The 27,974-nt window shown below is 38.2% G+C and overlaps 1 long non-coding RNA gene and 1 pseudogene across 1 annotated transcript; both read left to right on the forward strand.

Moving 5' to 3' along the window:
• The window catches only part of LOC136355339 (uncharacterized), a 32,200-nt pseudogene extending 11,819 nt beyond the window's left edge, over positions 1 to 20,381 (forward strand).
• A 2,424-nt stretch (positions 20,382 to 22,805) lies between these two features.
• Positions 22,806 to 24,562, forward strand: LOC112939232 (uncharacterized). The gene is made up of 2 exons (XR_003242721.2): positions 22,806 to 23,039; positions 24,258 to 24,562. It is a non-coding gene; the product is annotated as an uncharacterized lncRNA (long non-coding RNA).
• The last annotated feature ends 3,412 nt before the right edge of the window (positions 24,563 to 27,974 follow it).

Raw genomic sequence — 27,974 nt, forward strand, 5'->3', positions numbered from 1 at the left:
TATTTTGATTTACTATTGGCTAAGAAATAGTAGGAATGATGCATGCATCGAGTTTGTTGCTAGAATAAATATAGTATGAGAGAGTTAATAGCTTTTCTTGGTCTTGGTGTACCAATAAAATATGTAGATCAATTTGGAATGGAGGGAAAAAGACACGGTCTCATTTTAATTAACATTCTGAAAAATGATACGGTCTACAAAAATATATATTTGACCTTATTTTTGTATTATAATATATAAAATAAATAAATGCATGTTTATTTTTATTATAGTGTTTTGAAAGACCGATCTATATACTCCCTCCATATTCGTAAAGGAAGTCGCTTCGTATTCGTAAAGGAAGTCGTTTTGGACAGCGACACGGTCTCCAAAACACAACTTTAACTTCTTATTTCTATAAAAATATTTATTGAAAAATAATATATGTATACTTTTATGAAAGTATTTTTCAAGACAAATCTATTCATATAATTTTTACATTTTTAAACTCAACACCTTGAGAGTTATTCATGATTTATATTCCCAAGGGTTGACTTAAATATTGTCATAAACGACTTCCTTTACGAGTACGGATGGAGTATGTTGTTCTAGTTTCTTTAAACTAAGTATTTTTAAAGTTATTAATGGTCAAAATTATAAAAGTTTGACCATAATCTTGTCCAAAACAATAATTAAAATGAAACCGGAGGGGGTACTTTGTGAATAAGGGTGGGCCCTGCGTCAGTGGGTATTAGTTATTGTTAAAGCTACAATGGTAAAAGAACAAAAAGTGGGTAGTAAGTTGGGTCCCACAACCACTAGCCATGAGAGAGGAATGAGAGAAATTATTTGTTTATTCCTTATGGTTAGGTAGTAAGGGCATCACCAATGTATATCGCAAAAGTGGTCTATATAGATGAGACCCCACATAAATAAACTTTAACTATAGCAATCCTCACAATGTATACGGATACAATGTAGCATTAGGAGAAGAGAGAGCAGTAGAGATAGATAATACTCCCTCCGTCCCATAAAAAACCAACCTAGTACTGCATGTGACACATCCTAGTACTATGAATCTGCATAGGGATGGCAATTTCCCCCGCGGGACCGTGTCTCCTGTGGGGACCCGCCCCTACGGGGGCGGGTGACATTTCTGCCCCGCGGGTCCATCGGGACTGTGGCCCCGCATTTTGCGGGTGAGGGGACAGGGAGAACATTCCACCCGCGGGTGACCCGTAGGCCCCCGAGGGGGGTATATTACTTCTTAAAATGTGGCCCATTATAGGAACATAGGCCCAAGAAACCCATGGAAATCAGCATATATAAGGAAAAAAAATTTAACCCTACCCCAACCAGACCTCCCCTCCCCACCCCAAGCCGCCGCACAGCCGTAGACGCGCTCCCTCTCCACCCCAAGTCGCCGAACATCACAAGCAGAAGCGCTCTCGAGTTCGGATCTCGCCGGCTCGCTGCTCTCCCCATCCCCTCCCCTTTGGTTGCCGCTCTCCCCAGACCCCATTCCCGTATCTTTGGTTGCCGCTCTCCCCAAATCCCAATCCCTCCCCTTCGGTCGGCCTCTGTACAGTCCCCTCCCCTCCTCTCCCGGTCTCCCCTCCAGACACTGTATAGTCCCCTCCCCTCCTCTCCCGGTCTCCCCTCCAGACACAGACACAGCGGCTGCACACAGGCGCGGCGATGGCACAGAGTACAGTGGCGCGCAGAGGGACAACGGCGGTGCACAGATGACTGGATTGAGTTGCTACTCAATGCGGGGGCCCGGTTGGGTAGCGGGGCCCCGGAGGGGCCGGGGGTGCGGGCTGATTTGGCCCCGCATGTCCACTCGGGGCCGAGGCTGGGTGGAGAGTTCGGGGGTCGGGGCGGGGACGTTCCAGCCCAACCTGCCCTCGACCTGCCCCATTGCTATCCCTAAATCTGAACATACCTCTATTCAAATTTGTTGTACTATAATGTGTCACATCCAGTCCTAGATTCATTTTTTTTGGACGGAGGGAGTATTATTTATTTTATATGGGTACCTTTTGTTATTTCTTTTATATGGACTAGTTGCACAATTTTACTAGGTGGCTGAATGGAATAGTTTATGCACTATGGACTATTTTTGTACTACATTATGGATGCCCTAAGCATATTACCTGGTATTTGTTGCTTACTACTCCCACAATGTATACAACCTGATAGTAGTAGTATTTATTCTTTATTACCCACTTTATATGCACATTGTGGATGCCCTTAGGCCCTATAATCAGTTACTATGCTGGTAACAAAGATTGGAAAGTTAGGCCTTGTTTAGTTGGGGAAAATTTTTGGATTTAGTTGTCATATTGGATATACGGACACACAAGTATTAAATGTAGTCTAATAACAAAACAATTACAGATTCCGCCAAGAAACTGCGAAACGAATTTATTAAGCCCAATTAATCCGCCATTAGCAAATGTTTATTGTAGCACCACATTATCAAATCATGGCGCAATTAGGTTTAAAAGATTCTTCTCGCAATTTACATGCAATCTGTGTAATTGATTTTTTTCCTACATTTAATACTCCAAGCATGTGTCTAAATATTCGATGTGACAGCGTGAAAATTTTTGTTTTGGGAATTAAACATGGCCTTATTAAACAAAGAATTGAGAACAAACTTAATAGTTGGAAAGATAAATGTATATGTCAGTTGGGGGTAGATTGGTTTTGATTAATTCTGTACTTTCAAGTTTAGCTATATTTATGATATCTTTTTTGAGATACCGAAAGGGGTTCTTTAAAAAATTGATTATATAGATCACGTTTCTTTTGGCAAGGGGATGATCATAAGAAAAAGTACAGACTTACTAGATGGGATATCATTTGCATGCCCAAAGATCAGGGTGGTTTGAGGATTCATAATTTGGAAATACAAAATAAATGTCTTTTGAGTAAATGGTTGTTTAAGTTAATAAATGAGTAAGTGTTTTTGCAGGATTTATTGAAGAGAAAATATCTTTATAATCAGTTTATAACCAAAGTTGATAGGAAACAAGGGGTCTCATCTTTTCTCTTATGCTTATACTTATCAGCCAAAATTTGAATTTTCAACCTTAAATTTGAAGCTGGTTTTGAGGTTTTTTCGTCGAAGTTTATTTTGCAGCCTTTGCTTTTACATCGCTAAGGACACGTATATAAAAGTCACAAAATATTTTTCGTTTGCAAATATGCCATTTGACTTATTCCATAGAAAAGCCAAACAATGGGGTTGAAGGTGATTTCCACTTTTGGGCAGGTCTCATGAAAGTCAATAGTACTTTCTTAAATATGGATTCTTGGATTTTGAGCAATGGGGAAAAACAAGATTTTGGAAGATAAATGGTTAGGTAACTTGGCCAAGATAAGTATCCATCTTTATATGCTATTGTCCGAAGAAAAAGTTCTTCAATTGCTAATGTTATGGGTTCTGTTCCGCTTAGTGTTTGTTTTAGGAGAGCTTTAGTTGGTCAGAATCTTATATTTTGGCTTGATTTGTGTGCTTCTATTGTACATATCCAGTTGAATCACTCTTCTAATTGTTTTAGATGGAATTATAATCAGAATGGACGGTTCTCGGTTAGGTCAATGTACCTAGCTTTAATTAATAATGGCTATATTGAGAGAAATAAGATAATTTGGAAGCTTAAGAAGCTGCTTAAGATTAAGATTTTTATGTGGTACTTGCTTAAAGGGGTTGTGTTAACTAAAGACAATCTGGCAAGACGGAATTGGAAAGGCAGTGTAAGATGTTGTTTCTGTATGAAAAATAAGACTATTCAATATATTTTTATGGATTGTCATTATGCAAAATTTATATGGAGAGCAGTTCATTACTCTTTTGGTTTATACCTTTCTAGTAGCATATCTTATATTTTTTTATCGTTGGCTTTTGGTGTGGACAAGAAAAAGAGCAAATTTATACTTATTGGAGCTTCTACTATACAGAGCCCTGGGCTCTGTGGTTGAGTAGGAATGATATGGTTTTTGACAAATCACCATCTATTTCATATATGCAGGTAATTTTCAGGGTAACATATTGGCTTCGGTTTTGGACATAACTACAAAGGTGTGATGAAGATGGAGAGTTTCTAAAAGTTGCATGTCGTAAGCTTAAGACGACGGTTATGTAACTTTTTACCAATTATGGATGGAGATTCACAAATAGACTTCAATAAATGTGTAATCCTTATCTTACATTGGTTATTTCTTATTTTTGGTTGGTGTTTTCAATTTTTATTTGAACTAGAGTGCTTGATTGTAATAATTGGTTGTAGCTATTCTGAGCAAAGGCTGAGATGTTCTATTCCATTATTAAAAAAAATCAATTATGATTTGTGATTAATGTCTCCATTATCAACGTACTCCGTCCATTAAAAAAAACACATAATCAGGATATGATGTGATATATAAACAAGAAGGATTCATTGTCGTATTGTCATAAGAACATATCATATCTTATTCTAAGATATGTCTATTGGGATGAAGGGAGTATGTCGTTGTTGAAATGAGCAACGATGTCTTGTTTTTTTTATTAAGATACAAAATTTGCTTAGATTTTTGTTAGCATGCCTTTTAAACCACTAAACAATGTATTTCAGGTTAAAATTTACTATCCAGAAGTTGCTTTAAATGTCAAATAAAGTCATTTTAAGTTTAAAATAACTAAACTTAATTAACAATATGCTAATGACTTTCTCGTGTTACGTGCCCGTATTTAACCTTTATCTTTATAAGATTCAGCTAATAAAGATGATGATTAAGTAAGAACATGTTAAACGAGAAAATCATCTTTGCACGATTAATTGACTTTTATAAACATGGAAAGTAAATTTATTTAGTATTTTAGAGCAGCTTCTGTATATAAAGCTTTCGTATGAAAAACATCATTTCACATATTGGAAAGCATACTAACTAAAACTGTGGTAGAATCTTCGTCTTAATCGGAAAATAATGGGGCATGATGTCTTTTGTGCAAAAACTTTCAAAACATAAGTTACTCTAATATATTAAATAATTCTTCATCTCAAACCGGACCTCAGAGAAATGGTGCTGAGGTAGCTCAAGCGACTATTCCCTTCATCTTGGAACAACTTTGTTTTTTAGCTCCTCCGGTTGGTCGTATTTATTGGAGTTTGTTAGCTAGAGGATAAATATAATAAAATAAAAAATAATTATATTGAATTTTAATAATGTGAAGGTATTTTAATTTTGTATTGGTATATGTGGGAGCCTAGGAGGGATGAAAATGTATTTATATAGTACTGTATGTGGGAGAGAGAAAATCCCTTGTATACCCCTGAAATTTTAGCTAATCCCTTTTATACCTCTGAATTTTGTTTAGTTCCTTGTATACCACAAAATTTGATTTTGAACCCTTCCATGCCCCTCCCGTCAGTTGACCGTTAGTTGACCATCTAATTTCTATAAATATGTCCATTTTACCCTTTGGATGAACATAAAAACTTATGAATTACATTATTAAAAATGTAAAAGTTTATGCATTAGACTATTATAATTATGAGTTTGTTGTGCGATACACTATTTATGACAACTTATTCTTTTTTTACCAGGAAACAGTGGGGGAAGCCCCCACGGTAATTTTCATTTATATAAAAAAAGGAAAACTGTACAAAAGAATTACAAGTTATCAATCCATGATTGAAGAAAAGATCTGAAATGTACTTTAAGCCTTTTAAGCCTACGGCTTGTTTGGGAACTCGAGGGAAGGGGATTGGGAGTTTACACAAGGGAATTGATGATGAGATTAAGATGGGAATTTAATTTTTAATCCCAATATCTTGTTTGGTAGAGGTGATGGAAATTGATAGGGAGTTTAGTTGGAGATTAGATCATTAATAAAAACGAATGGCTGAGATTTGCTTAGACAAAGTAAATGAGGAATTCCCTCCCAATTACCTGCCCCTACCCACGTATTGAAAATGAGGGAGTTCCTTTCTCAATTCCCCATCCCCATCCCACCAAAATTCTCATGTCTCCCAACCAAACAAAACACTTAATAGTCTCATCCCTCTAAACTCCCAATCCCTATTAAAAACTCCCTCCAACCAAACGGGCTGCTAGTTAAATTTAGACTTAGCTCCTACTTGAGACTTGATTTCCACCTTGGGAGGGAGGGAGAAACATTGTTAAAAATAAATCATTACTCTGCTTCCAAAGGAGCCATGCAGCGACCAGAAAAATTTCTATAAAACAGTTTGGAGAAATATTCCTTGATCATGACACAACTTATTTTAGATAATGAAATAAAAAATATGTATTTATTTTATTTTAAAAATTCATAAAAATGAGTAGCATTCATACAAATATATGACTTTTTATGAATGTTCCCGATAAAAAAACATTACCCTATTAATATTTCAAATATTTTTTTTAATTTATTATATTTGTTTTATTTTCAAAATTTATGTCAAAATTTTCTGCTCTAATTATTTACTCTCATTAGTTTCATAAAATGCATATACTGTGCACTCAAATAAAAATTTCAACCTTTTTCAAGCTTATATTCAAACCTAAATTAATCATCAAGAGCATAACAGACATTCACCACCAAACGTCACAGTGAAAAGAAGGAAAATGTAACGGTAGGGACATAAAGGAATCAAGTTAAAATTTTAGGGGTATAGAAGGGATCAGGTAAATTTCAGGAGTACGAAAGGGATCGAGTGAATTTTCATTGGTACACAGAGAATTTACTCATAGCAAAGCGCTAGTGACTGACCTGTCTCTCCCCCATGTCAGGCAATGGAAAGCAAGGAGCGATGTTGTATGAAATGGATTGCTTCAATGCATAGGTTTTTTTTGAAACAAACCCGAAAACATAAGCTAGATATTGTGATATTTACTTTATATTATCCTCTGGAGTATAGGAACAGAAACAGGTGAGAAAAGGATCAAACTATGTCAGCAACCTTTTTTTTTGTCGGAATATCACAGTATTTTAAAAGCAGGGTCGTGCTCCTCCTTCTCCTCCATTATAGTTTCCCATGTAAAATCAAAGGTGTTTTTTATTATTATTCTGTGATGAATAATTGGGCATTGGAGATTATTGATTTTGATATTTGGAATTTATTCACGAAGCGGTTTTGGAGATGATTGGATTTCACAGGTGCTCGCAGGATTTGTTATTTCATGTGACCGGTCAGACCGGGCGCTGGTAGCCGGTCAGACCGGCGTGTATTGCGCGGTCAGACCGGCTAGCCCACGGTCTGACCGGCCGACGCTATGTCGGTTTCGGTTTCGAGTTGTTTGTTTGGATATCCGTGATTATTTCATGATTATGGCTTCTAGATGGATACTATACGTATGCAATACTGTTATTTGCTACTAATGAGTCAAGTTAGAGATAGCTTGGTCTCGGAATATGGTTTCTTTGTTTATTTCATGTGTAGGTGACTCGATGTCTCAGGAGAGTATTTGCGGTGATGGACCAGGAGTCGACATGGGGATAAGACGACGTCCGTGGTGGTCAGAGATCATGCGGGATACTTAGGCTAGAGTTGATGCACGTGGTTGATGGAGATTCCATATGGCATACGATGGAGGTATTGTGTGTGTATGGGATGCGTAGTCGAATTTGGAAGGAGTCCAAATTTGGTTCGATTGGTTATGTAAAGTTTCTTTCTTGTACTAGAGGGTTTCCTAAGGTGTTTAGGACTCTTAGTATGAGTTTGGTTCGTGGCTTTAGGCTGCCTACCTTATGTATAAATAGAGGGGGAGCGTGAGGCTTCCCTGTATAGCTTTAGAGAGCAATTGAGTTGAGTTTTGAGTTAGGGTTTCGAGTTTAGTCGAAATTTTTGAAAGGAGTGTTGTTGGTGCACTTTGTAAACACAGATAAAATCAATAAAGTCGTCATCTACTTTAAAAGTTCTTCGATTTGTGTTTCACCGGTTTTCGGCGGTCTAACCGGCAACTCGCCGGCGGTCAGACCGACGGCAAGCGGCGGTCAGACTGGCAGCGACATCAGGCACGGCAGGGATTCCAGGGCGGTCCAACCGGAAGATCAACACCGGTCAGACCGGCGGCTACGCTTCAGTCAGACCGGCAGATCAATCTCGGTCAGACCGACTTCCGTCGAATTCGATGGTAACTTTTATTTTCCGCTAAAAGTTTTCGGTTTTTGGGTATACCAACCATTCACCCCCCCTCTTGTTGGCTTAGTTCTTGTGATTCGATCCTACAAGTGGTATCAGAGCCTTGTTTTCTTCTTTGGATTTTTATCGATCTAGAGTTTTTGCCATGGCTACTCCCGCTAGGTTTTCAACTAAGCCTCATGTTTTCGATGGAAGGGATTTTTCTCATTGGTGTAGTAGGATGCAATGTTATATTATGGCTGAAGACTATGATATTTGGAGAAAAGTTTCTCATCCTTATGTGATTCCTAAAGAGATTAATATTGTTGCTTTAAAAACTGAGTTTGAACAAAATTGCAAAGTTCGCAATATTCTTTTGAGTGGGATTTCTCGTTCGGATTATGATCGTGTTGCTCATCTTCGAACTGCTCATGAGATTTGGAATGCTTTGAGTAATTTTCATCAAGGAACTAATAACATTAAAGAACTTCATTGAGATCTTTTCAAAAAGGAGTATATTAAATTTGAGATGAAACCTGGAGAAGCTTTGGATGACTATCTTTCTAGGTTTATTAAAATTTTGAGTGATCTTAGATCTGTTGATTCTTCTTATGATACTAACTATCCACAATCTGAGATTTCTCGTCACTTTTTGAATGGTCTTGACATGTCTATTTGGGAGATGAAAGTTACATCTATTCAGGAGTCTGTTAACATGACTACTTTGACTTTGGATTCACTTTATATAAAATTGAAAACACATAAGATGAATGTTCTTTCTCGAAAAGTTGATTCTAAGTCGAGTGCTTTGGTTTCTTCTTCTTCTTCTTTGGATGTTGATGCTTCTTCATCTAAGCCTTCTTTTCTTGCTGTTTTTAATGCCACATCCGATGATCAACTCGAACAGATCGAGGAGGAGGATTTGGCTTTGGTTGCTAACAGAATTGCTCGAGCTATGAATAATGCCAGGAACAGGAAAAGAGGTGGTCCAAATCGTTGCTTTGAATGTGGTTCAATTGATCATCTTCGTTCGCATTGTCCTAAGCTTGGGAGAGGCAAAGACAAAGATGGTGAGAAGTCCAACAACAGCAAGCCGAAGGATTCATCTCAAGGGAGGAAGCTGGAGAATCTCAGGAAGGCTTTTCAAGAAGTTTGCGCCGCCTTCGAGCCACTAAGTGATGTAGATGGTGAAAGTGGAGATGATGATAAGGGAAAGAACATCTCCGATGTTTGCTTCATGGCGCGTGGTGAATCTGACACAGAGTATGAATATAATGAGGTAAGTGCTTTTGAGGAAGCTAATAATATTTTGAGTGAAAAGAATAAGAAGTGTGAGAAGATGTATAGAAAACAGGAATTTATCATTAAATCTCTTAAATCTGAAATTGCTAGATTAAAATCTCTTATTCCTAATGATGATGATTGCTCAAATTATGAGGTTTTAATGAATGAGATTTCAAAAATTAGAGATGTTAATGCTGCACATGATTTGAGAAATAGATCTTCTCTTGCTTGTAGTTTTGCTTTGCACACACGCACTTTGGATGAGTTGTTTTTAACTAAAAAGTTGTTGCAAAAATAGCAAATTGCTTTTCATGCTAGTTTGATGTTTAACATGATTTCTGCTAAAAAGTTAAAACAACCTCATGATGTTTTGGATTGCTCAACATGTAATTTGAATAAGTTGAAATTGAAAGATGCTTTAGGTCATGTTGAGTACATAGAAGATGTTGTGGAAAACAATGAAGTGCTTTCTTGCCCCAAATGTCGTAAAAGCAAAGGTGTCATGGTAGATTGTGAAATTTGTGCAAATTTAGAAAATGTCGTAAAAGAACCTCAAAATGATTTTGGATCAATCAAAGGTTAGCACACATAACCATGGTTTAGGTTTTAATCCTTATGCTCATAATTCTAGACATCCTCCTGTTGTGTTAGGTGTTGGTGCTAGAAGTGGTGAGATTTTGGTTAAACCTGATACTAATAAAACTGTGTATAAATCTGCTGGTATCATGTCTACTATGAGTGCATCTTCTTCAAAATCCAATGTTGTGCATGCAAAATCTCCTGTTGTTGCTTGTGTTGCTAAATCTTCTAATGCTACCAATGTGTCTAATCATCGTGAAAAATATACTTGTTCTTTTTGTGACAAAGATGGACATATTGTTAGTTTTTGTTTCAGATTAGCTCATAAACAGAAAAAGGAGAGAGAGATTGCTTTTGCAAAATCAAAGTGGCAAAAAATCGGGTTTTCCCTCGAGGAAACCAGTCAGACCGCAGTGGGTCCCGCGGTCAGACCGGCGACTGGTCAGACCGGCTACAGAGCGTCGGTCAGACCGGGCACCGGTCAGACCGGCGGTACAGAGGCGGTCAGACCGGCCCCCGGTCAGACCGGCCTCGGAGGAATTTTTCTGAAAATTCTAAAATTGATTTTTGCACGTGGATATATGCCTATTGGATCTTCTGGTCATGTGTCTCAGTACTGGATTCCTAAATTTTTATTATCATCTAACCCCAGTACTGAGGCTTCGACTTCTGCTTGTGTGTAGGCTTTGGTGGCAAGGAAGGAGAACGTGTGGATCGTGGATTCCGGTTGTTCGCGGCACATGACCGGTGATAAAAATTGGTTCTCCTCACTCAAAAAGGCATCCAAGACTGAATCAATTATTTTTGGTGATGCTTCTACAAGTGCTGTTCTCGCTACAGGTTTGGTTTAGGTAAATGAAAATTTTGAATTGAAGAATGTAGCTTTGGTTGAGGACTTAAAGTACAGTTTGCTTTCGGTTTCACAAATTGTTGATGAAAATTTTGAGGTTCACTTCAGTCAAAAAAAAATTTGAGGTTCACTTTAAGAAAACTGGAAGTAAAGTTTTTGATTCTTGTGGTGATGCTGTGTTGAATATTTCTCACTATGGAAGAGTGTTTAAAACTGATTTTGAAAATCCTGTTTCACCTGTGATAACATGTTTGGTTGCTAAGTTTGATAAAGATGTGATGTTTTGGCATCGTAGACTTGGACATGTTGGTTTTGATCATCTCACTAGGTTAAGTGGTTTGGATCTTGTTCGTGGTTTGCCTAAACTTAAGAAAGATCTTGATTTGTTTTGTACACCGTGTCGTCATGCTAAGATGGTTGCTTCTTCACATGATCCTATTGTTTCTGTGATGACGGATGCACCGGGACAGCTATTACACATGGACACTGTTGGTCCGGCTAGAGTGAAATCTGTTGGAGGAAAGTGGTATGTGTTGGTTATTGTTGATGATTTTTCTCAATATTCTTGGGTTTTCTTTATGGCAACTAAGGACGAAGCTTTCCAACACTTTTGTGGTTTGTTTCTTCGATTGGAGCTTGAATTTCCTGGTTCTTTGAAAAGAATTCGAAGTGATAATGGTGGTGAGTTTAAAAATGCTTCTTTTGAACAATTTTGCAATGAAAGAGGTCTTGAACATGAATTTTCTTCTCCTCGTGTTCCTCAACAAAACGGTGTTGTTGAAAGGAAAACTCGTGTTTTGGTTGAGATGGCTAGAACGATGTTGGATGAATATAAAACTCCTAGAAAATTTTGGGCTGAGGCTATTAGCACTGCTGTTATATTTCAAATCGGGTTTTCTTGAGATCTAAACTTGGAAAAACTTCTTATGAACTTCGATTTGGACATCAACCCAAAGTTTCACATTTGCGTGTTTTTGGTTGCAAGTGCTTTATCTTGAAATCTAGAAATTTGGATAAGTTTGAGGCACATTCTACCGATGGATTGTTTCTTGGTTACCCCGCACACACTTGTGGTTATCTTGTACTTATTTTGGAGACTAACAAAATCGTTGAGACTTGCAAAGTTTTTTTTGATGAGACTAGTCCAGGTACTAGACCCGATATTTCAGGTACACTGTCACAGGTTCAGGGGGAGGATGGTCGTAGTTTTGAAGACGAGAGCGACGACGACTACAACAACGAAGTCGGCTCGGCCGGTCAGACCGGGCGCCAGGCCGGTCAGACCGCCGGCACACCTCCGGTCAGACCGCCACAGGAGGAGCGGTCAGACCGGCCAGGTTCGTCGGGTTCCGGTATTGTTGATGCTGATCGAGATGGTCCTCCGGAGATTACAACTTCGACCAATACTGATACAGAACGTGGCTCAACTTCAGAAGTCGCTGCTCCTTTGCACTTTCAACGACGACATCCGCCGGAACAAATCATTGGTAATATAGGTGAGTGGACTACAAGGTCTAAGGTAACGACTCACGATGTTTGTGAAAATTCTGCATGTGTTGCTTCTTTTGAACCCAAAGATGTGTCACATGCATTAACTGATGAATCGTGGATTAACGCCATGCATGAAGAACTTGAAAATTTTGAGAGAAACAAAGTTTGGACTTTAGTTGAACCACCTTCTGGACATAATATTATTGGAACCAAGTGGGTTTTCAAAAATAAACAAAATGAGGATGGTTTGATTGTGAGAAATAAAGCTAGACTTGTTGCTCAAGGTTTTACTCAAGTTGAGGGTTTGGATTTTGATGAAACTTTTGCTCTTATTGCTAGAATTGAGGCAATTAGACTTTTGTTGGCTTTTGCTGCTTCAAAAGGTTTTAAATTGTATCAAATGGATGTGAAAAGTGCTTTTCTAAATGGTTTTATACAGGAGGAAGTTTATGTCAAACAACCACCAGGTTTTGAAAATCCTGATTTTTCCAACCATGTTTTTAAATTGTCTAAAGCTTTGTATGGTTTGAAACAAGCTCCTAGGGCATGGTATGATAGGCTTAACAACTTTTTGCTTGCGAAAGGTTTTATAATGGGAAAGGTTGACAAAACGCTTTTTGTTCTTAAGCATGGTGATAATCAACTTTTCGTTCAGATTTATGTGGATGATATCATCTTTGGTTGTTCGACTCACGCTTTGGTTGTAGAGTTTGCTGAGACTATGCGCAGGGAATTTGCGATGAGCATGATGGGTGAGTTATCGTATTTTTTGGTATTGCAAATTAAGCAAACACCTCAAGGTACTTTTGTGCATCAAACGAAGTATACGAAGGTTCTTTTGAGACAGTTCAAAATGGAGAATTGCAAGCCAATTTCAACACCAATTGGTTCTACAGCTGTGTTGGATCCTGATGAAGATCGTGAAGCTGTTGATCAAAAGGAATATAGAAGTATGATTGGATCTTTGTTGTATCTAACTGCTTCTAGGCCAGACATACAATTTGCTGTGTGTTTGTGTGCATGCTTTCAAGCTTCTCCTCGTGCTTCACATCGTCAAGCAGTCAAGCGAATAATGAGGTATTTGAATCATACACTTAAGTTTGGAATTTGGTATTCTACTTCATCTTCTATATGCTTAAGTGGATATTCCGGTGCTGATTTTGGGGGTTGTAGAATTGATAGGAAAAGTACTAGTGGAACATGTCATTTTCTTGGTACATCATTGATTGCATGGTCTTCTAGGAAATAATATAGTGTTGTTTAATCAACTGCTGAATCTGAATATGTTGCTGCTGCTAGTTGTTGTTCACAGATTCTTTGACTTTTATCTACTTTGAAAGATTATGGTCTTACTTTTGAGAAAGTACCTCTCTTTTGTGATAATACTAGTGCTATTAACATTGATAAGAATCTTGTTCAACACTCACGCACGAAGCACATTGATATTCGTTTTTACTTTCTAAGGGATCATGTTGAGAAGGGAGATGTTGAGTTCCAGTTTTTGGACACAAAGTTGCAAATTGCTGATATTTTCACTAAACCTTTGGATTCTAATCACTTTGCTTTTCTTCGTGGTGAATTGGGCATAATTCATCCTTTTGGCATGGTTTGAGGGGGAGTTTGTACCTCATGGTTTTATCAAGCAATAATATGACAATGAAAAAATTGAGAAAAGAGAGCTTTGTTTATGCATATGGTATTTTCTTGTGCATACTAACAATACTTTGAAGGTTTATTTGTCTCTAGCATAGCTTGTATTTATTCTAATCTTTTCATGAGATTTAGATTTTGCTTTTAAGGGAGATGAAGCATGACACTTAAATTCTACTTGAATTAAGCAAATATGCAATGTTGATGCTAGCATACGGTTTGATTTGTAAATGCTCTATATATATGCTTTATTGACTTGTTATTCCTCAAATAGCTTTAATTGCTCATTGTGAAAAAGAGAATAAAAAATATGAAAAAAATGAATACCGAATCCTTGTAAATAGTCTTGACGACAAGGACGTATTCGATGTGAGCAAAATAATGGGTGCCGAATCTCTGGAAACAGTCTTGACGACAGGGACGTACCCGGAATAAAAGAGAAAAATATGAGCAAAAAGGCTCAAGAAAAGAAAAAGTTAAAGACATTCTCTTGGTTATTTTGTGCTAAAGGTTATTTGAGAAAGAGTGATAAATGCAATAGGTATATGTATTTAGTGTTTATTCTTCAACCTATGTGCTTGTTAAGATGTTCCATTATAAATCATATGAAATCATCAATTTTGATTGTTGATTCAAGCTTAATTGTAAAATCTTTGGTTCATGATTATACTTTAATACATGCTTGTATATTATAGATAGGTTCATCTTCTTTTTATTGCAACACATGACTTGATATGCTATATGTATGCTAAGCACTTGAACATTAATGAACGTAATTCATATGCTTGATGAAATCATTGTCAAAAGGGGAAGAAGTAATGTGAAAATTTTTGGATTTTTGGAGAGTTGTTGAGAAGAGCATGTTTTTGGTTCAATTGGGAATTTCTTTCTTTTAAAAAGGGGAAGAAATTTTCTTTTGGATTTTAGAAGTTTTCTTTTGGATTTTTGAGCACGATGTGTACGTTTGTACGAAGTGTGCTTTTTACTACTTTTGTTTTTATTTTTCCAAACACCAAAACAATTTTGATGGGTTTGCCAATGTGTTCATCAAGGGGGAGATTGTAAAATCAAAGGTGTTTTTGATTATTATTCTGTGATGAACAATTGGGCATTGGAGATTATTGATTTTGATATTTGGAATTTATTCACGAAGCGGTTTTGGACAGGATTGGATTTCACAGGTGATCGCAGGATTTGTTATTTCATGTGACCGGTCAGACTGGGCGCTGGTAGCCGGTTAGACCTGCGTGTTTTGCTCGGTCAGACTGGCTAGCCCGCGGTCTGACCGGCCGACGCTGTGTCGGTTTCGGTTTCGGGTTGTTTGTTTGGATATCCGTGATTATTTCATGATTAAGGCTTCTAGATGGATACTATACGAATGTAATAATATTGTTTGCTACTAATGAGTCAAGTTGGAGATAGCTTGGTCTCGAAATATAGTTTCTTTGTTTATTTCATGTGTAGGTGACTCGATGTCTCGGGAGAGTATTTGCAGTGATGGACCGGGAGTCGACTTGGGGATAAGACGACGTCCGTGGTGGTCAGAGATCATGCGGGATAATCATGCGGGATACTTAGGCTAGAGTTGATGCACGTGGTTGATGGAGATTCCATATGGCATACGATGGAGGTATTGTGTGCGTATGGGATGCGGAGTCGAATTTGGAAGGAGTCCAAATTTGGTACGATTGGTTATGTAAAGTTTCTTTCTTGTACTAGAGGGTTTCCTAAGGTGTTTAGTACTCTTAGTATGAGTTTGGTTCGTGGCTTTAGGCTGCCTACCACATGTATAAATAGAGGGGGAGCATGAGGCTTCCCTGTATCGCTTTAGAGAGCAATTGAGTTGAGTTTTGAGTTAGGGTTTCGAGTTTAGTCGAAATTTTTGCAAATAGTGCTGTTGGTGCACTTTGTAAACACAGATAGAATCAATAAAGTCGTCATCTACTTTAAGAGTTCTTCGATTTGTGTTTCACCGGTTTTCGGCGGTCTAACTTACAACTCACCGGCGGTCAGACCGGCGGCAAGCGGCGGTCAAACCGGCGGCGACATCAGACGCGGCAGGGATTCTAGGGCGGTCCAACCGGAAGATCAACACCGGTCAGACCAGCGGCTATGCTTCAGTCAGACCGGCAGATCAATCTCGGCAGATCATTCTCGGTCAGACCGACTTCCGTCGAATTCGAGGGTAACTTTTATTTTCCGCTAAAAGTTTTCGGTTTTTGGGTATACCAACCATTCACCCCTCTCTGGTTGGCTTAGTTCTTATGATTCGATCGTACATCCCACATTAACAACCAATAAACCATCACTTAAAAAAGTGTTTTCACGTGAAAATCAACCCAAAAACTGATAAAAAAAAACTGAACTCCATAATTTTAATCACGTTGTAATGCACGGGCATGACAATGGTAAATATGACTGTAGAGTGGGAATAGAGAGAATATCAGAAACATAACTATTAGAAATTTAGAACAAAACCTCGAACATACGTATTACAATGGCGAGCAATTCAATCGTATTTACAGTATATTTACACCATATACAATATTTTTTACAAATTCAAAGTAGGAGGTAACTATTTTGATTACTTAGTAACGATGATGTGGCATCAGCACCGACAAAACGTAGCATTTCTTTTATATTTTAAGGGATGTCAGTATTACATCGTTTTTTTTATGAAATTCTAAATAAAAACAGTAAACATTAAAACGGTCAGAGGAACCCTCCACTATTCATGTTTCATTTCATTTTTCATAATCGAATTTATTCCAGCCATTACTTAAGTAAAACAAGTTATAACTAATTATTATAGAGTTCACATGTGTCGGTGATATGGGCCCGGAGTACCCACGCTGAGGGGAAAGGGTCCTTCCTCCTAGCCACGTGGCCGCACGGCCTGGGCCCCTCATGGGAGGTCGGGCGCGCGGGTAATAAGTAGCTAAGAGGCACCCGTAACTATATAGGGGCCTCGGGGCGTCTTGTCACACCCCTTGGGCCCGAGGGGCTACATCACCACGAGGCCCTCACTCGGCTGCCACGTCGCAGCTGAGTAGGCGGAGGAAGGGACGCTGCCAGGCGCATTTATGGGTGGCGCCCCAACCACCTCCGCCGCATTTAAAGCGGCATGGCAGGTCGCGCGTTGCCCAAGCAACCGTTTCTCTAGGGTTTGAGATCTCTTTGTTGACGAAAAATCGAACACACTGGCCTGGGAGATCTGCTTAGCTCTAGTGCAGGTCCAAATATAATGAGATGCGGGCGTGCCAGTCAGTTTGATCCTGCAACTGACAAGATATGCAAATAGTAGATCAAAACAGCCAATCGGCTGACAAGCCTATGGAGTAGTTCCAGCTGATAGTCGATAATAGCCGATGTCGATACCAGCCGATAGCGATAGGGTTTAAGCAATCGGCTATATGTCCAATGTAGATAATGCTATAAAGGCAATCGGCTGATGATAATGTAATAAAATAACAATATAATCCAATATAAACCAATCGGCTAGCAATGATATGATAAATAAGCATCGATCCGAAGGTTAAAGCACACATCGGATGGAGGTCCGATGTCATGAAATCCACAAGATTATATTAAACAGTGAAACCTTTGTTGTCATCGGCTAAATCCAACTTATATGTATATGCAATCCTCATGAGCCAATGCAACGTCCAGATAACTCACCGGCTGAAACCCCGATGAAACCCTTATTGGCAATCAATAAGCAGGCTAGAGATTATGGTTCTAAGCACGACTTAGTAGATCAAACTTAACTGATGCAGCACTAAGTATGAAAAGAAACATAATATCTAGACAATCAAGCCGATGACTGATTTTCAGGGTGGTAAATACCTATGCTAATCTAATCTAGCAAGGCGATTTAGCCGATACCGGCAGAAACCCTAAAGCGAGAGACAGCCGATAGAGCTAAATTGATATGCTAAGACTAGATTAACAGAGACATATAATAAATAGGTAGGCAAATATATCATCCAAACCAGAGCAATCCAAGAGGTCGAATGTACTGATGCAGCCTTGAACGACGCCGATGTAGATGAGACAATTGCCTGGGTGCCAAGTTCCGCCGGAACGTAAAAAACAAAAGTAGAAGTAAAAAGGGTGGCGATGCGCTGAATTGTATTGATCGTAGCGATAGATTACATAGACCCCGGGTGTATATATTTATACCCATGTGTTGATACAAGTCCTTGTCGGACAAGAAAGAAACTAACCTAAAGATAAAAGAAAAATATAAAGTCCTTATCGGACACTAAACACACTTTCCTAAAGATAAAAGGAAACTAACAAACTATTCATAATTAATAGATAAACTGTCATGCCGCATCCTCTTTAAACTCGGTCACTTAGGGATAAGCTTCCTTTAGTAGATTGATTTTCTTAACCGAATATAGCAGGAATTCGACTATTGGCGACTTGATAACTCCCATCGGCTGATTCCGAGATGCTGCAGCCGATAATGATTCTTAGCCGATGACGTCTTTACCGATTACCAAATTTCACTGTTAACACTCTTGTAATAGCATAAATATGAATCCACACACAGGAGTAGGGTATTACGCTTCCCAGCGGCCCGAACCTAAATAATCCCTGGTCTATCTCTTGATCGCCATCCACCACACTAGCCAAATCCACGGCGAAGATGCGCTCTTGATCATCGCGCCCTATCCCCTGGCCGAACTCACAAAGGGGGGCCTCACGTCCTCCCGCTAGAGAGGATCACTCCTCGACAACATGATAAATGACTACAAATTACAAAATTACAGCTTAATTAAAAACAAGATGACCACTAAGAAGTCCACCCTAAAGTATTTAGAGAACTCTATCCATTGTTGATCATAGTGTGCGTAACAGTTGTTTCTAGCAACAGCTTACAAGTTGTACGCAATCCTTATCTTTCTTAAACCATAAAAACGTAATTTCCAAAACTAGTGATCAATTATTTGTCGATGAATTCAGCTCCCATCACTGTTGGTGAATGGCATCAAACATAAGTGGAAGAACATCAATGATTATCCGAGTTGTAAATCAATCATTAGTCTAGAGCTTACCACCACCAAATAACTTACAAGTTGTACGTAGTCCTTATCTTTCTTAAACCAGAAAAACAAAATTTCCAAAACTAGTGGTCAATTATTTGTCGATGAATTCACCTCCAATCACTGCTGGCGAATGACATCAAATATCAAAGATTATCTAAGTTGTAAATCAATCATTAGTCTAGATCTTACCACGACCAAACAACTTACAAGTTGTACATAGACTTTATCTTTCTTAAACTAGAAAAACAAATTTTCCAAAACTAGTGGTCAATTATTTGTTCATTGAATTCAGCTCCCATCAATGCTGGTGAATGGCATCAAACATCAAAGATTATCTGAGTTGTAAATCAATCATTAGTCTAGATCTTACCACCACCAAATGAACCCAATCTAATAGGGAAACCGCAGTACCATCAAGGAACATCTAACATAATGTCTTTAGGAAGCTTGCGACATCTTAAATACCATCATCGCTAGGTTTTCACTCAAAGAGTTGCAAACAACTTTCCCTCCAAAACCGCATAGACATCCCATCCGATAGGCGGGTCCACTTACACACCTTTCCACTTACACTTTCGTCCTCGTTTCGTGAACCTTTATAGCTACACAAGCATACAACTATACAAGCAAATGTCCAGTAACATGTCCCTTCTTAGGCCCTGTTTCTTTCAGCTTGGGATTATTATAATCCAGATTATTGGGAGTAAGCTGAAAGAAACAGATAACTTATTGAAGTAGCTTATTATAATCTGGAGCCCAGCTTATTATAATATGATAAGCTCATTTAGGTGAGCTTTTTCCAGATTATTGGATGAAAAATTACCCACCATGCCACCCCACTCCCTTTTTAGACTTACAAACCCAATAATCTATGCTCTAATAATCTAGGAAAGAAACAACTAACCGCTTATAACAATCTATTCTACTACAGATTATAACAATCTAGCTTATAGTAATCTGACTTAATAATCTAGATTATAATAATCCCAAGCTGAAAGAAACAGGGCCTTAATGCAAGTCCGTACGTCCAGTGCCGATGCCATATACCTCACATAGAGCCCACATGCACCATATGCCCGCACACCGACCCTTACTAAATTAGTAAGGTGGTACTAAACATGCGCACACAGCTCTCATGGCTGACACATGCTAAATCCTATTTGGGCTAGGATGTCACAAGATTCCACTCATGGCATGTATGACAGAAGGGGCGCTGAGACATCATCACCTTTAGGGAAGTGTTTGATGCCCAAAGGCGTCACCGATGTTAGTCTTTGGGTGCTCATGGCCACTACGGTCGGGTCAAGCAAACGACAATTAGCAACGGACTTGCAGCTGACAACAAAAGCCACCAAAGGCCAAGCAAGGAGACATGCCTGAGGGTGTTGTGGCCAGGGATGGATCGCACGACCTATGCCACTAATTGCGCCCCTAAGTCGTAGCCTCCTGCCGTTGCGCATCCGGCTATCGACAAGGAAGCCCGTAATGGTGACTAGTGCAAACAACCTCTCTATAGCGCAGCCCTCCCGCGCAAAAAGGAAGTCATGTCCGCGACAGCTCCCCACCTCGCCTTGTCACCATGCCATCCCGCCCTACGCTCGCCTTCTGTCACCATCTCGTCCTCGCATATCAACATCCTCACTAGATCCACGTCGCCGCCACCTTCCTTTGTGTGACATCCTCTTCGTTGCGCTGGTAGGAGAGGGATATGACGAGGGCGAAAACTTGTCATTGTTTTCGCCTGTTACACGGAACGGAAAAAACTGGATTGAGCGTGAGAGGCTACCGAGAGGCAACATGTTAAACAATACTCCCTTGATTTCATACTACAAGACTCTTTCAATTTTTTTTTCAAGTCAAACTTTTTAAATTAGACTAAGTTTTAAAAAGCATAGCAACATTTGAAATACGAAATAAACATACTATGAAAATATATTCATTGTTAGATCTAATAAAACTAATATGATATTGTAGATATTGCTAGATTTTTTTATAAACTTGATTAAACTTACTTGAAGAAAGCAAAACTGTCGACGTTTGATGTCGCGATTCTGGTATTTGCATAGTATGGAGATCGTTGGTACTAGAATATATGAGATTGTAGTAAAAGAGATGGGGACGAGGATTTTTATACAGGTTCGGGCCCCTGAATTGTCAGGTAATAACCCTAATCCTATTGGCCGAAGCCGGTCGTTGCTCTTATTCATCATAATCATACCAGTACAATATTTGGGGTAGCCTATCTATCTGTCATCAACTTGGCGGCCATAAAACCATCCCGTAGTCGACAACAGAGTAGTCTTCCTCCTCGAATCCGTGTCCGACGAGATCAGAGACAGCGCTAGATCCCTCCTGACGGTAGTCATAGGAACCGTATGGGGACTAACTAGGCTTATCTCCGATGTCGATATCCGGCGGCTTGTCTTGGCGTATATTGGCTTGTATGTTGATCTTGTGTCTTGATCTATTGTTCCGTGTCCCCTCTCCTCCTAGGGGGCTTTGTATTTATACCTATAGGTGTCCCCTTGTCCAAGTAGAACTAGTGAAATCAATATGGATACAATCCGAGTAGTACTTGTCGTTTCCATGCAGAACTCTATTTATCTTTCCTTATCCGGAACTCCTTCTATACCCGAAGATTGTTTCCGTATAAAACATGGTATGTGGTGGGTCCTGCCGAGATTTAGTCAACTACTATTAGTTATGTGGTATCCATAACCCTGACAAAAACATTTTATAATATATAAGATGGAACTAAAAAATTACACTAAAACCATTGTGTAAGAGACAACCTTTGCATAAGCTCTAAAAGAGATGAAAAATAAACTAGGCCCCTTTAAATCACATGAATGGAAAAATAGAGGAATAGGAAAAACACATGATTCTGAATGGAACGCAAGTACAAAACAAAGGATTACAAAACACATAAAAAAATATAAGGATGACCATTTGATAGGATCGTAAGAAAATCGTTGGAATTAGATGAAAGAGATAGGCTGGAAGAAAAATTTCAAGAGGTTGGAGTTCTTGCTAAGTTTCCTCCAAAGTTTGTCCATTTCATATGATTTTCAAAGGATATGGTATGATTCTATCTTTTATTTCATAGGTTTTGACAGGAATTTTTTCTATAGGAATGAAATCTTTCAAAATTCTTATGTTTTTCATGCAAATCAAAGGGGCCCTAATAGATTAAGAGCAAGTTTAATAGTATAGCTAACTATTAGCTCCAAATCATCCATAGTTAATTTAATAGGCAATTCATACAATAGTTACATATAAACATATACTACATAATTAATATCTGATTACATCTATCATACACACATGTATCTTGGAGTTCATATTGCAGCTGACTATAAATATGTAGCTCGCTGCTCTTCTCTCTTCCCTTTTATCTTTTTGAAATGTGTTTATAGCTGGCTTATAGTCTTCTATTGTACCTGCCGTAAGAGTGAACAATAAAATAAATTTATGATAATGTACTGGAGCAAGTGTGATAGAGATAATACGTTGCACATATAAAACAACTAGAGGTGACTATTAATTTCAATGCTTGACAAGCGGATGTTTTTCGTTTCTATAGGTAGGCAGAGGCTATCTTGAGATCACGTACAGACACACAGGACGCAACGTGACAACAACACCCATCAGGTAAGAAACACTGTTGAGCTACATGCGCTGTTACCGGGTAAACAAAAAAGAAAGTCTACTCGGTGCGGAGGCTAAACACGCTTCCCCGTTCCCAGCCGCGCGCTCCCGCTCCTGTTGCTGAGTCCAAGTCCCCCCCCCCCCCCCCCCCCCCCCCCCCGCGAAACACTTTATGGCCACCTGCTGCTGCGATTAATGGATAGACAAAGCATGGTGGGGATGGCTGAGCTAGCACAGCAACTCATCTGTCGAGGGAGTGGTGCTGTGGTGGTGGTGGTCATGGACTCATTGGGCATGGCCGCCTCGTCCGAGCCAAAGGCATGTGAAGCGCTCGGAGTCAGAGAGACCAGGGCTGGGCTGGCGTCTGCTCGCTTCCCGAGAGAACCCCTTGTGAAGATTCGAGCCAACCCCTTCCCCCTTCCTCTTCTCTCTCTTTTTCTCTCGCTTCTCCTCTTCTTTAAAGCATGGACCAGCGCCTAGTAGCATCTCCATCCACGGCAGTAGGCAGCCGGTGCCATGGGAGGGGGGAAGTAGGAGGGTTTTTCTTCTTCTTCTTTCTTCTCTCTCGTTTTCTCGCAGAATCATCTGTGTGCAGATTCCATGCTTTTCGTTAGGGTTAGCCTATTGTGCTAAGCTTGTTTTTTCTTCCATGGCTTCTTGTTCTTATTCGTTTGGTTATGTTGAGCTGTTCTTGTCGTTGCTGGAAAGTGTTGTGGACGTTGAGCTCCTTTCGGTCCAAAAAGGGGTGTTGCTGTGGGTCGATTGAGCTGCTGGGTCATGGATCCCGTTAGCCTACTCCATGTTCATCATTCAGCTCGAGATCTGAAAGAAACTACTCCAATTTATACTAATAGTATGTGTGTAGATAGGAAAATGATGGAGTACTCGTTGTTGGGATAGGCTTATGGCTTGCATGCCCCAGGAGCTGCATCAACCCTACATGGACCCTCTTTGGATTGAAGGGAGCTCTGCATCTTTTGTCACCCTCGAGCAGCTTTACTGTTCTGGATTTCCATCGTTCTCCTCTTGAGTCTTCTTGACTTAGCGCTTTTTTTTTCTTTTTTTAAAAGAAAAAATAACTTTTTTTTCAGGATTGTGCTCCATGCGTATGAGCATGGTGGTGATGATGTATGTTGCCAGATAGCAGTAGTATTAATATTGTTGCAGGTGTGGTGGAGGGTACTAGGAATTTAGGTGGTAGCAGTACATACTTGGTCACCAGTATCTAGTGCCCTTTTCCTTGTTGGGAAAAAAGTTGCTTCTATCGCCATGCTTATCCTTCCTCTTTCGGCTCTTCTTTGCACAGCAGCTCTAGATCTTTTGGTTTCCTGCTCTACTGGAATCTGATAATGCTGGATGCTTCAGAACTTAGGAGGCTTTTAGGGCTGAAACGTTCAACCTAGTTCTCCCTATTTCATCATCTGCAAGTATATATCTTTATTAGTTTGTTCTATGGGTAGCCTTTGCGTATTTAAAGCGATTTATCACTTCGCCGATGAATCTAGTTTGCTGTTCTCTGAAATTGCTGGAGTTCAATCCTTGTTTGCTCTTGAAGTCTTGATAGTTTGCTTAGTGATGCACTGATGAACCTGTGTATATCCTTTTCAGATGACCACAACCAACTGATTCCTATTGCAGCTAACTCAAGTGTGGAACTAGCTTTACGCTTGAAGCTTTCATTCAGAAAAAAAATAGCCTGCTTAAGTCAATTTGTGCTTTCATGCACATTCTACATACGGAGTAGTTTGTGTTTTGACTGTTGGGGCTTGAAGGTGTTTGTTTTATTTCCTCAATTTTGTGTGTTATTTTTCCACTTTATAGCCATGCCACTTGTCTAATGGATCCTTGTGTAATGTAATCTGTACTTTCCGCTCGGAATAGGGACTTGATGCCATGGCCAAATTTCTTCGTTACCTGTCTGATTGTGCTGATTGATCTTGATGGGTTGTTGTCATACCGACATCTAACCTGTCTTTTGGACTATTTGCTGTAAACTTTGATAGGTTTGACGAACTGTACTTCCATGTGACCGATGACCATGCCTGGCTTGGTTTAATAAAAAAAACAAATTTAAGCCTGAAACTCGAGTGGTGTAAAAACATTGTCATTACGATTCTTGCCGTTTCACCAAACGTTACTACCATCGGCATATATTATTACAAATGGTTATCTGACGGTCTTAGGTGCTTAAACATGGGAGTAAACATAAAAAAAGTAGCCAAACTTGTTTATTTTATTTACCGAAAACTTGAAATCAATCTCTGGAAGAAAATCCAAATAATAATATAATGCATTTTTGGATACATTAATATAACTAGAAAGGAGCTCGTCCATCATGCGTACGTATTGATAAAAGCGAGGTATTAACCAGAGAATATTGTTCATGATTTCTTCATAAATTGCCTTTGTCAGCATTAATTAATTGTTTAATAATATTTTATCCCATTAGCTTTATGTTATATCATATATATATATATATATAAGTAATATCTATAAGCAATTATTTATAATCTTCTTTGTCATTTGAAAAGAAAGTAGATTTATTTTCTTTAGAAATAGATTTATTTTCTTTAGAAAAAATGTCAACGAAAGTAAATTAAGTGTAAAATAAAAATAAGGTGTTTTTAATTGTATAATATATTATCATAATCTCTTAAAAGATAAATTGGGTGGTACATGAAGCTCCACTAAATACATGGGTTTATATAGCCTAATATAATTGATATATTTTGAGAGGTGATCTATCTATGAACATTTTATATAGTGTGGATGAGAGACTCCACGCAACCTAGTAGAAATACGATAACTATGAAGTATCATAGGACAATAATATTTTTGAAATGTCATGTACCATGAATAAACACTTTTTTAATAAAGATAGATTTAACTGTTAGAAATAATGGTTATACCGGTTTAAAAGGCATAGAAATATTTAAAAAAAAAGTAGCTTAAACATTATGGTTGTTTCTATATCTAACATAATGAAGTGAGCGTATTTTAATTGGTTAGGTTTGTTATTGTGAAACTTGCCTACCTATGTTATTAATTGGAAGGTTTAAAATATATTATGATTTTTTTCTTAAAATGCATGGATTAGTGAACAATAGCGAGCTATAGTTCGTAGAATATATGACTAAAATAAGGAATTTCTTCAATAATATAGTTAATTTGGATCTTCATTTTAAATTTTATAGTAAATAATCTAATAGTGTGTGCAAATAAAAATTATCTATATGATTTAGATAATATAATTGTTTAAAATTTGTTATCATAAAATATTTTTTCTATGTAACTAAAAGAGGAAAACAAGAGAAGAAATATGTGGGTAAGTACACACATGCATACTTATTGGACAGGCGGGGAATATTTTTTTCCATCTAACTAAAAAGGAAAATAGAAGAGAAAGGAAATATGAGGGGTGCACATACGTACGCAAGCATACTTACTGGATGGGATGGGTGGGATATGCGGGCCCTTCTTTTTTATCCCTTTTTATTTGGATGAATAAATCTAATGGTAGAAAATAATGGGTCCACAGTATATTAGTGAAAAACGACGGCTAGATGATTAAATACCATGTGGCGGCGTAGCCGCGTAGGGGCGATTGGAGGAGTGCTATGTGATGGCTTGAGAGCATTTATAGGATATTTAATAGACTTTTACTATATAATAGATGCATTTTTGCCTAAGCATACAACTAGAGAAAAATGTGGTAGTAGTAGTTTTAAAACTAGGTGAAACCCGCGCGTTGTCGCGAGAGTTTCGTATGAAAATAAGAAATAGAAATAATATGTAAAATATCTAGACGATAGAAGTTTGTATAAGCTGATATGGTTTACCATAATTTAAATAGTATATAGAATGATGATCCAAATTTAAAAGTAATATGATGTGACTTTATGAGAGAAGAAAATGAGGGAGATAATTCCAACCATTGATTAATTATTTGAGGGCTAAAAACAATTGAGGTGATATGGCTTAATGAGAGAAGAAAGAAATAGCATTAACTATGTGAGAATGAATTGTATAGGTATATAGATATTATATAAAATGATGGAGAGATATATTGAAATATTTTGAGAATTATGTGGAATAATGATTTAACATGCTTGGATTTTTTAAAGCTCTAAAATTTAAGTGAGAATGAACTATATAGGCATATAGGATATTATAAAAAGTGACGAAGATATATATTGAAATATTATGTAAATTATGTGGGATGATAATTTAATTAACATGCTTGCATTTTAAAGCTCTAAAACTTAATAAATTAGCATGCTTGCATGAGATTTGAGATGTAGTAAATGTTAGTGAATGATGTGGTATATTTGCAAGTTAAGCTTTAGAATGTAGTGGGCCTTACAAACGTGAATTATGTGGGATGATAATTTAATTAACATGCTTACATTTTAAAGCTCTAAAACTTAATAAATTAGCATGCTTGCATGAGATTTGAGACGTACTAATAAATGTTAGTGGATGATGTGCCATCTTTACATGTTAAGCTTTAGAATGCAGTGGGCCTTAACTTTATAGAAAGATAGAATTGGTGGCGTACCTTTTGCAGAGGTGAAAGCACTGGCGTCTACTGTGGGTACTATATTTGAGAATATATTTGATAATACGCTTAACAACAAGGCTTCTCACCAGTGTTTATGGTTGACCAATAAATTTTGAACCCCATCGGTATCATGGTTTTTGACAAAATTTAACTGCTTTTCGACAAATTCTGACTGAATTTTGACCAAATTTATTGCATAACATTTGAATTTTTGAATTTGTCTGAAAGCATTCAAAATTAAATTATTTCCGAGCTGTGTCGAAACTTCAAAAAATGATCCGGGACAGATTGCAATGGACCTTCGTACTTCGGGAGCTAAAGGCTGTGATGTCGACGATCCAGACCATTCATGTTCGGCAAACAGAATAGTAAAAAAGAGTATAGCAAACAGAATAGTAAAAAAGAGTATAGCAGGTGATACTATGGGTACCATATACATATACTCACATCGCTAGTTTATCGTCTGGTTACAGGGGATGGTTTATATATTTAGAATATGTAATGGATTAAGATTTGGGTATTACGTTTCCTTAAGTATCCAGACATAAATGATTATTACAATTGAAAGCAATATTAAATCTGTTAATATAACTTGCCTGAGTATTTCCTTCGAGGGCTTACTACCACTTAAGCTTGAGCGATGACGACGGTCGGTGCTGGACCACGTATTTTCTTAAATGCAAACAAATGTATTAGTCTCAATTATCCTAATACAAATGTAATTTCTATGTTCGTTAACGAGGTGTCTCGTTTTGGCGTTCGTT

Source organism: Oryza sativa, chromosome 1 (genome assembly GCF_034140825.1).
Source record: "Oryza sativa Japonica Group chromosome 1, ASM3414082v1".
In the NCBI taxonomy this organism is placed as follows: domain Eukaryota; kingdom Viridiplantae; phylum Streptophyta; class Magnoliopsida; order Poales; family Poaceae; genus Oryza; species Oryza sativa.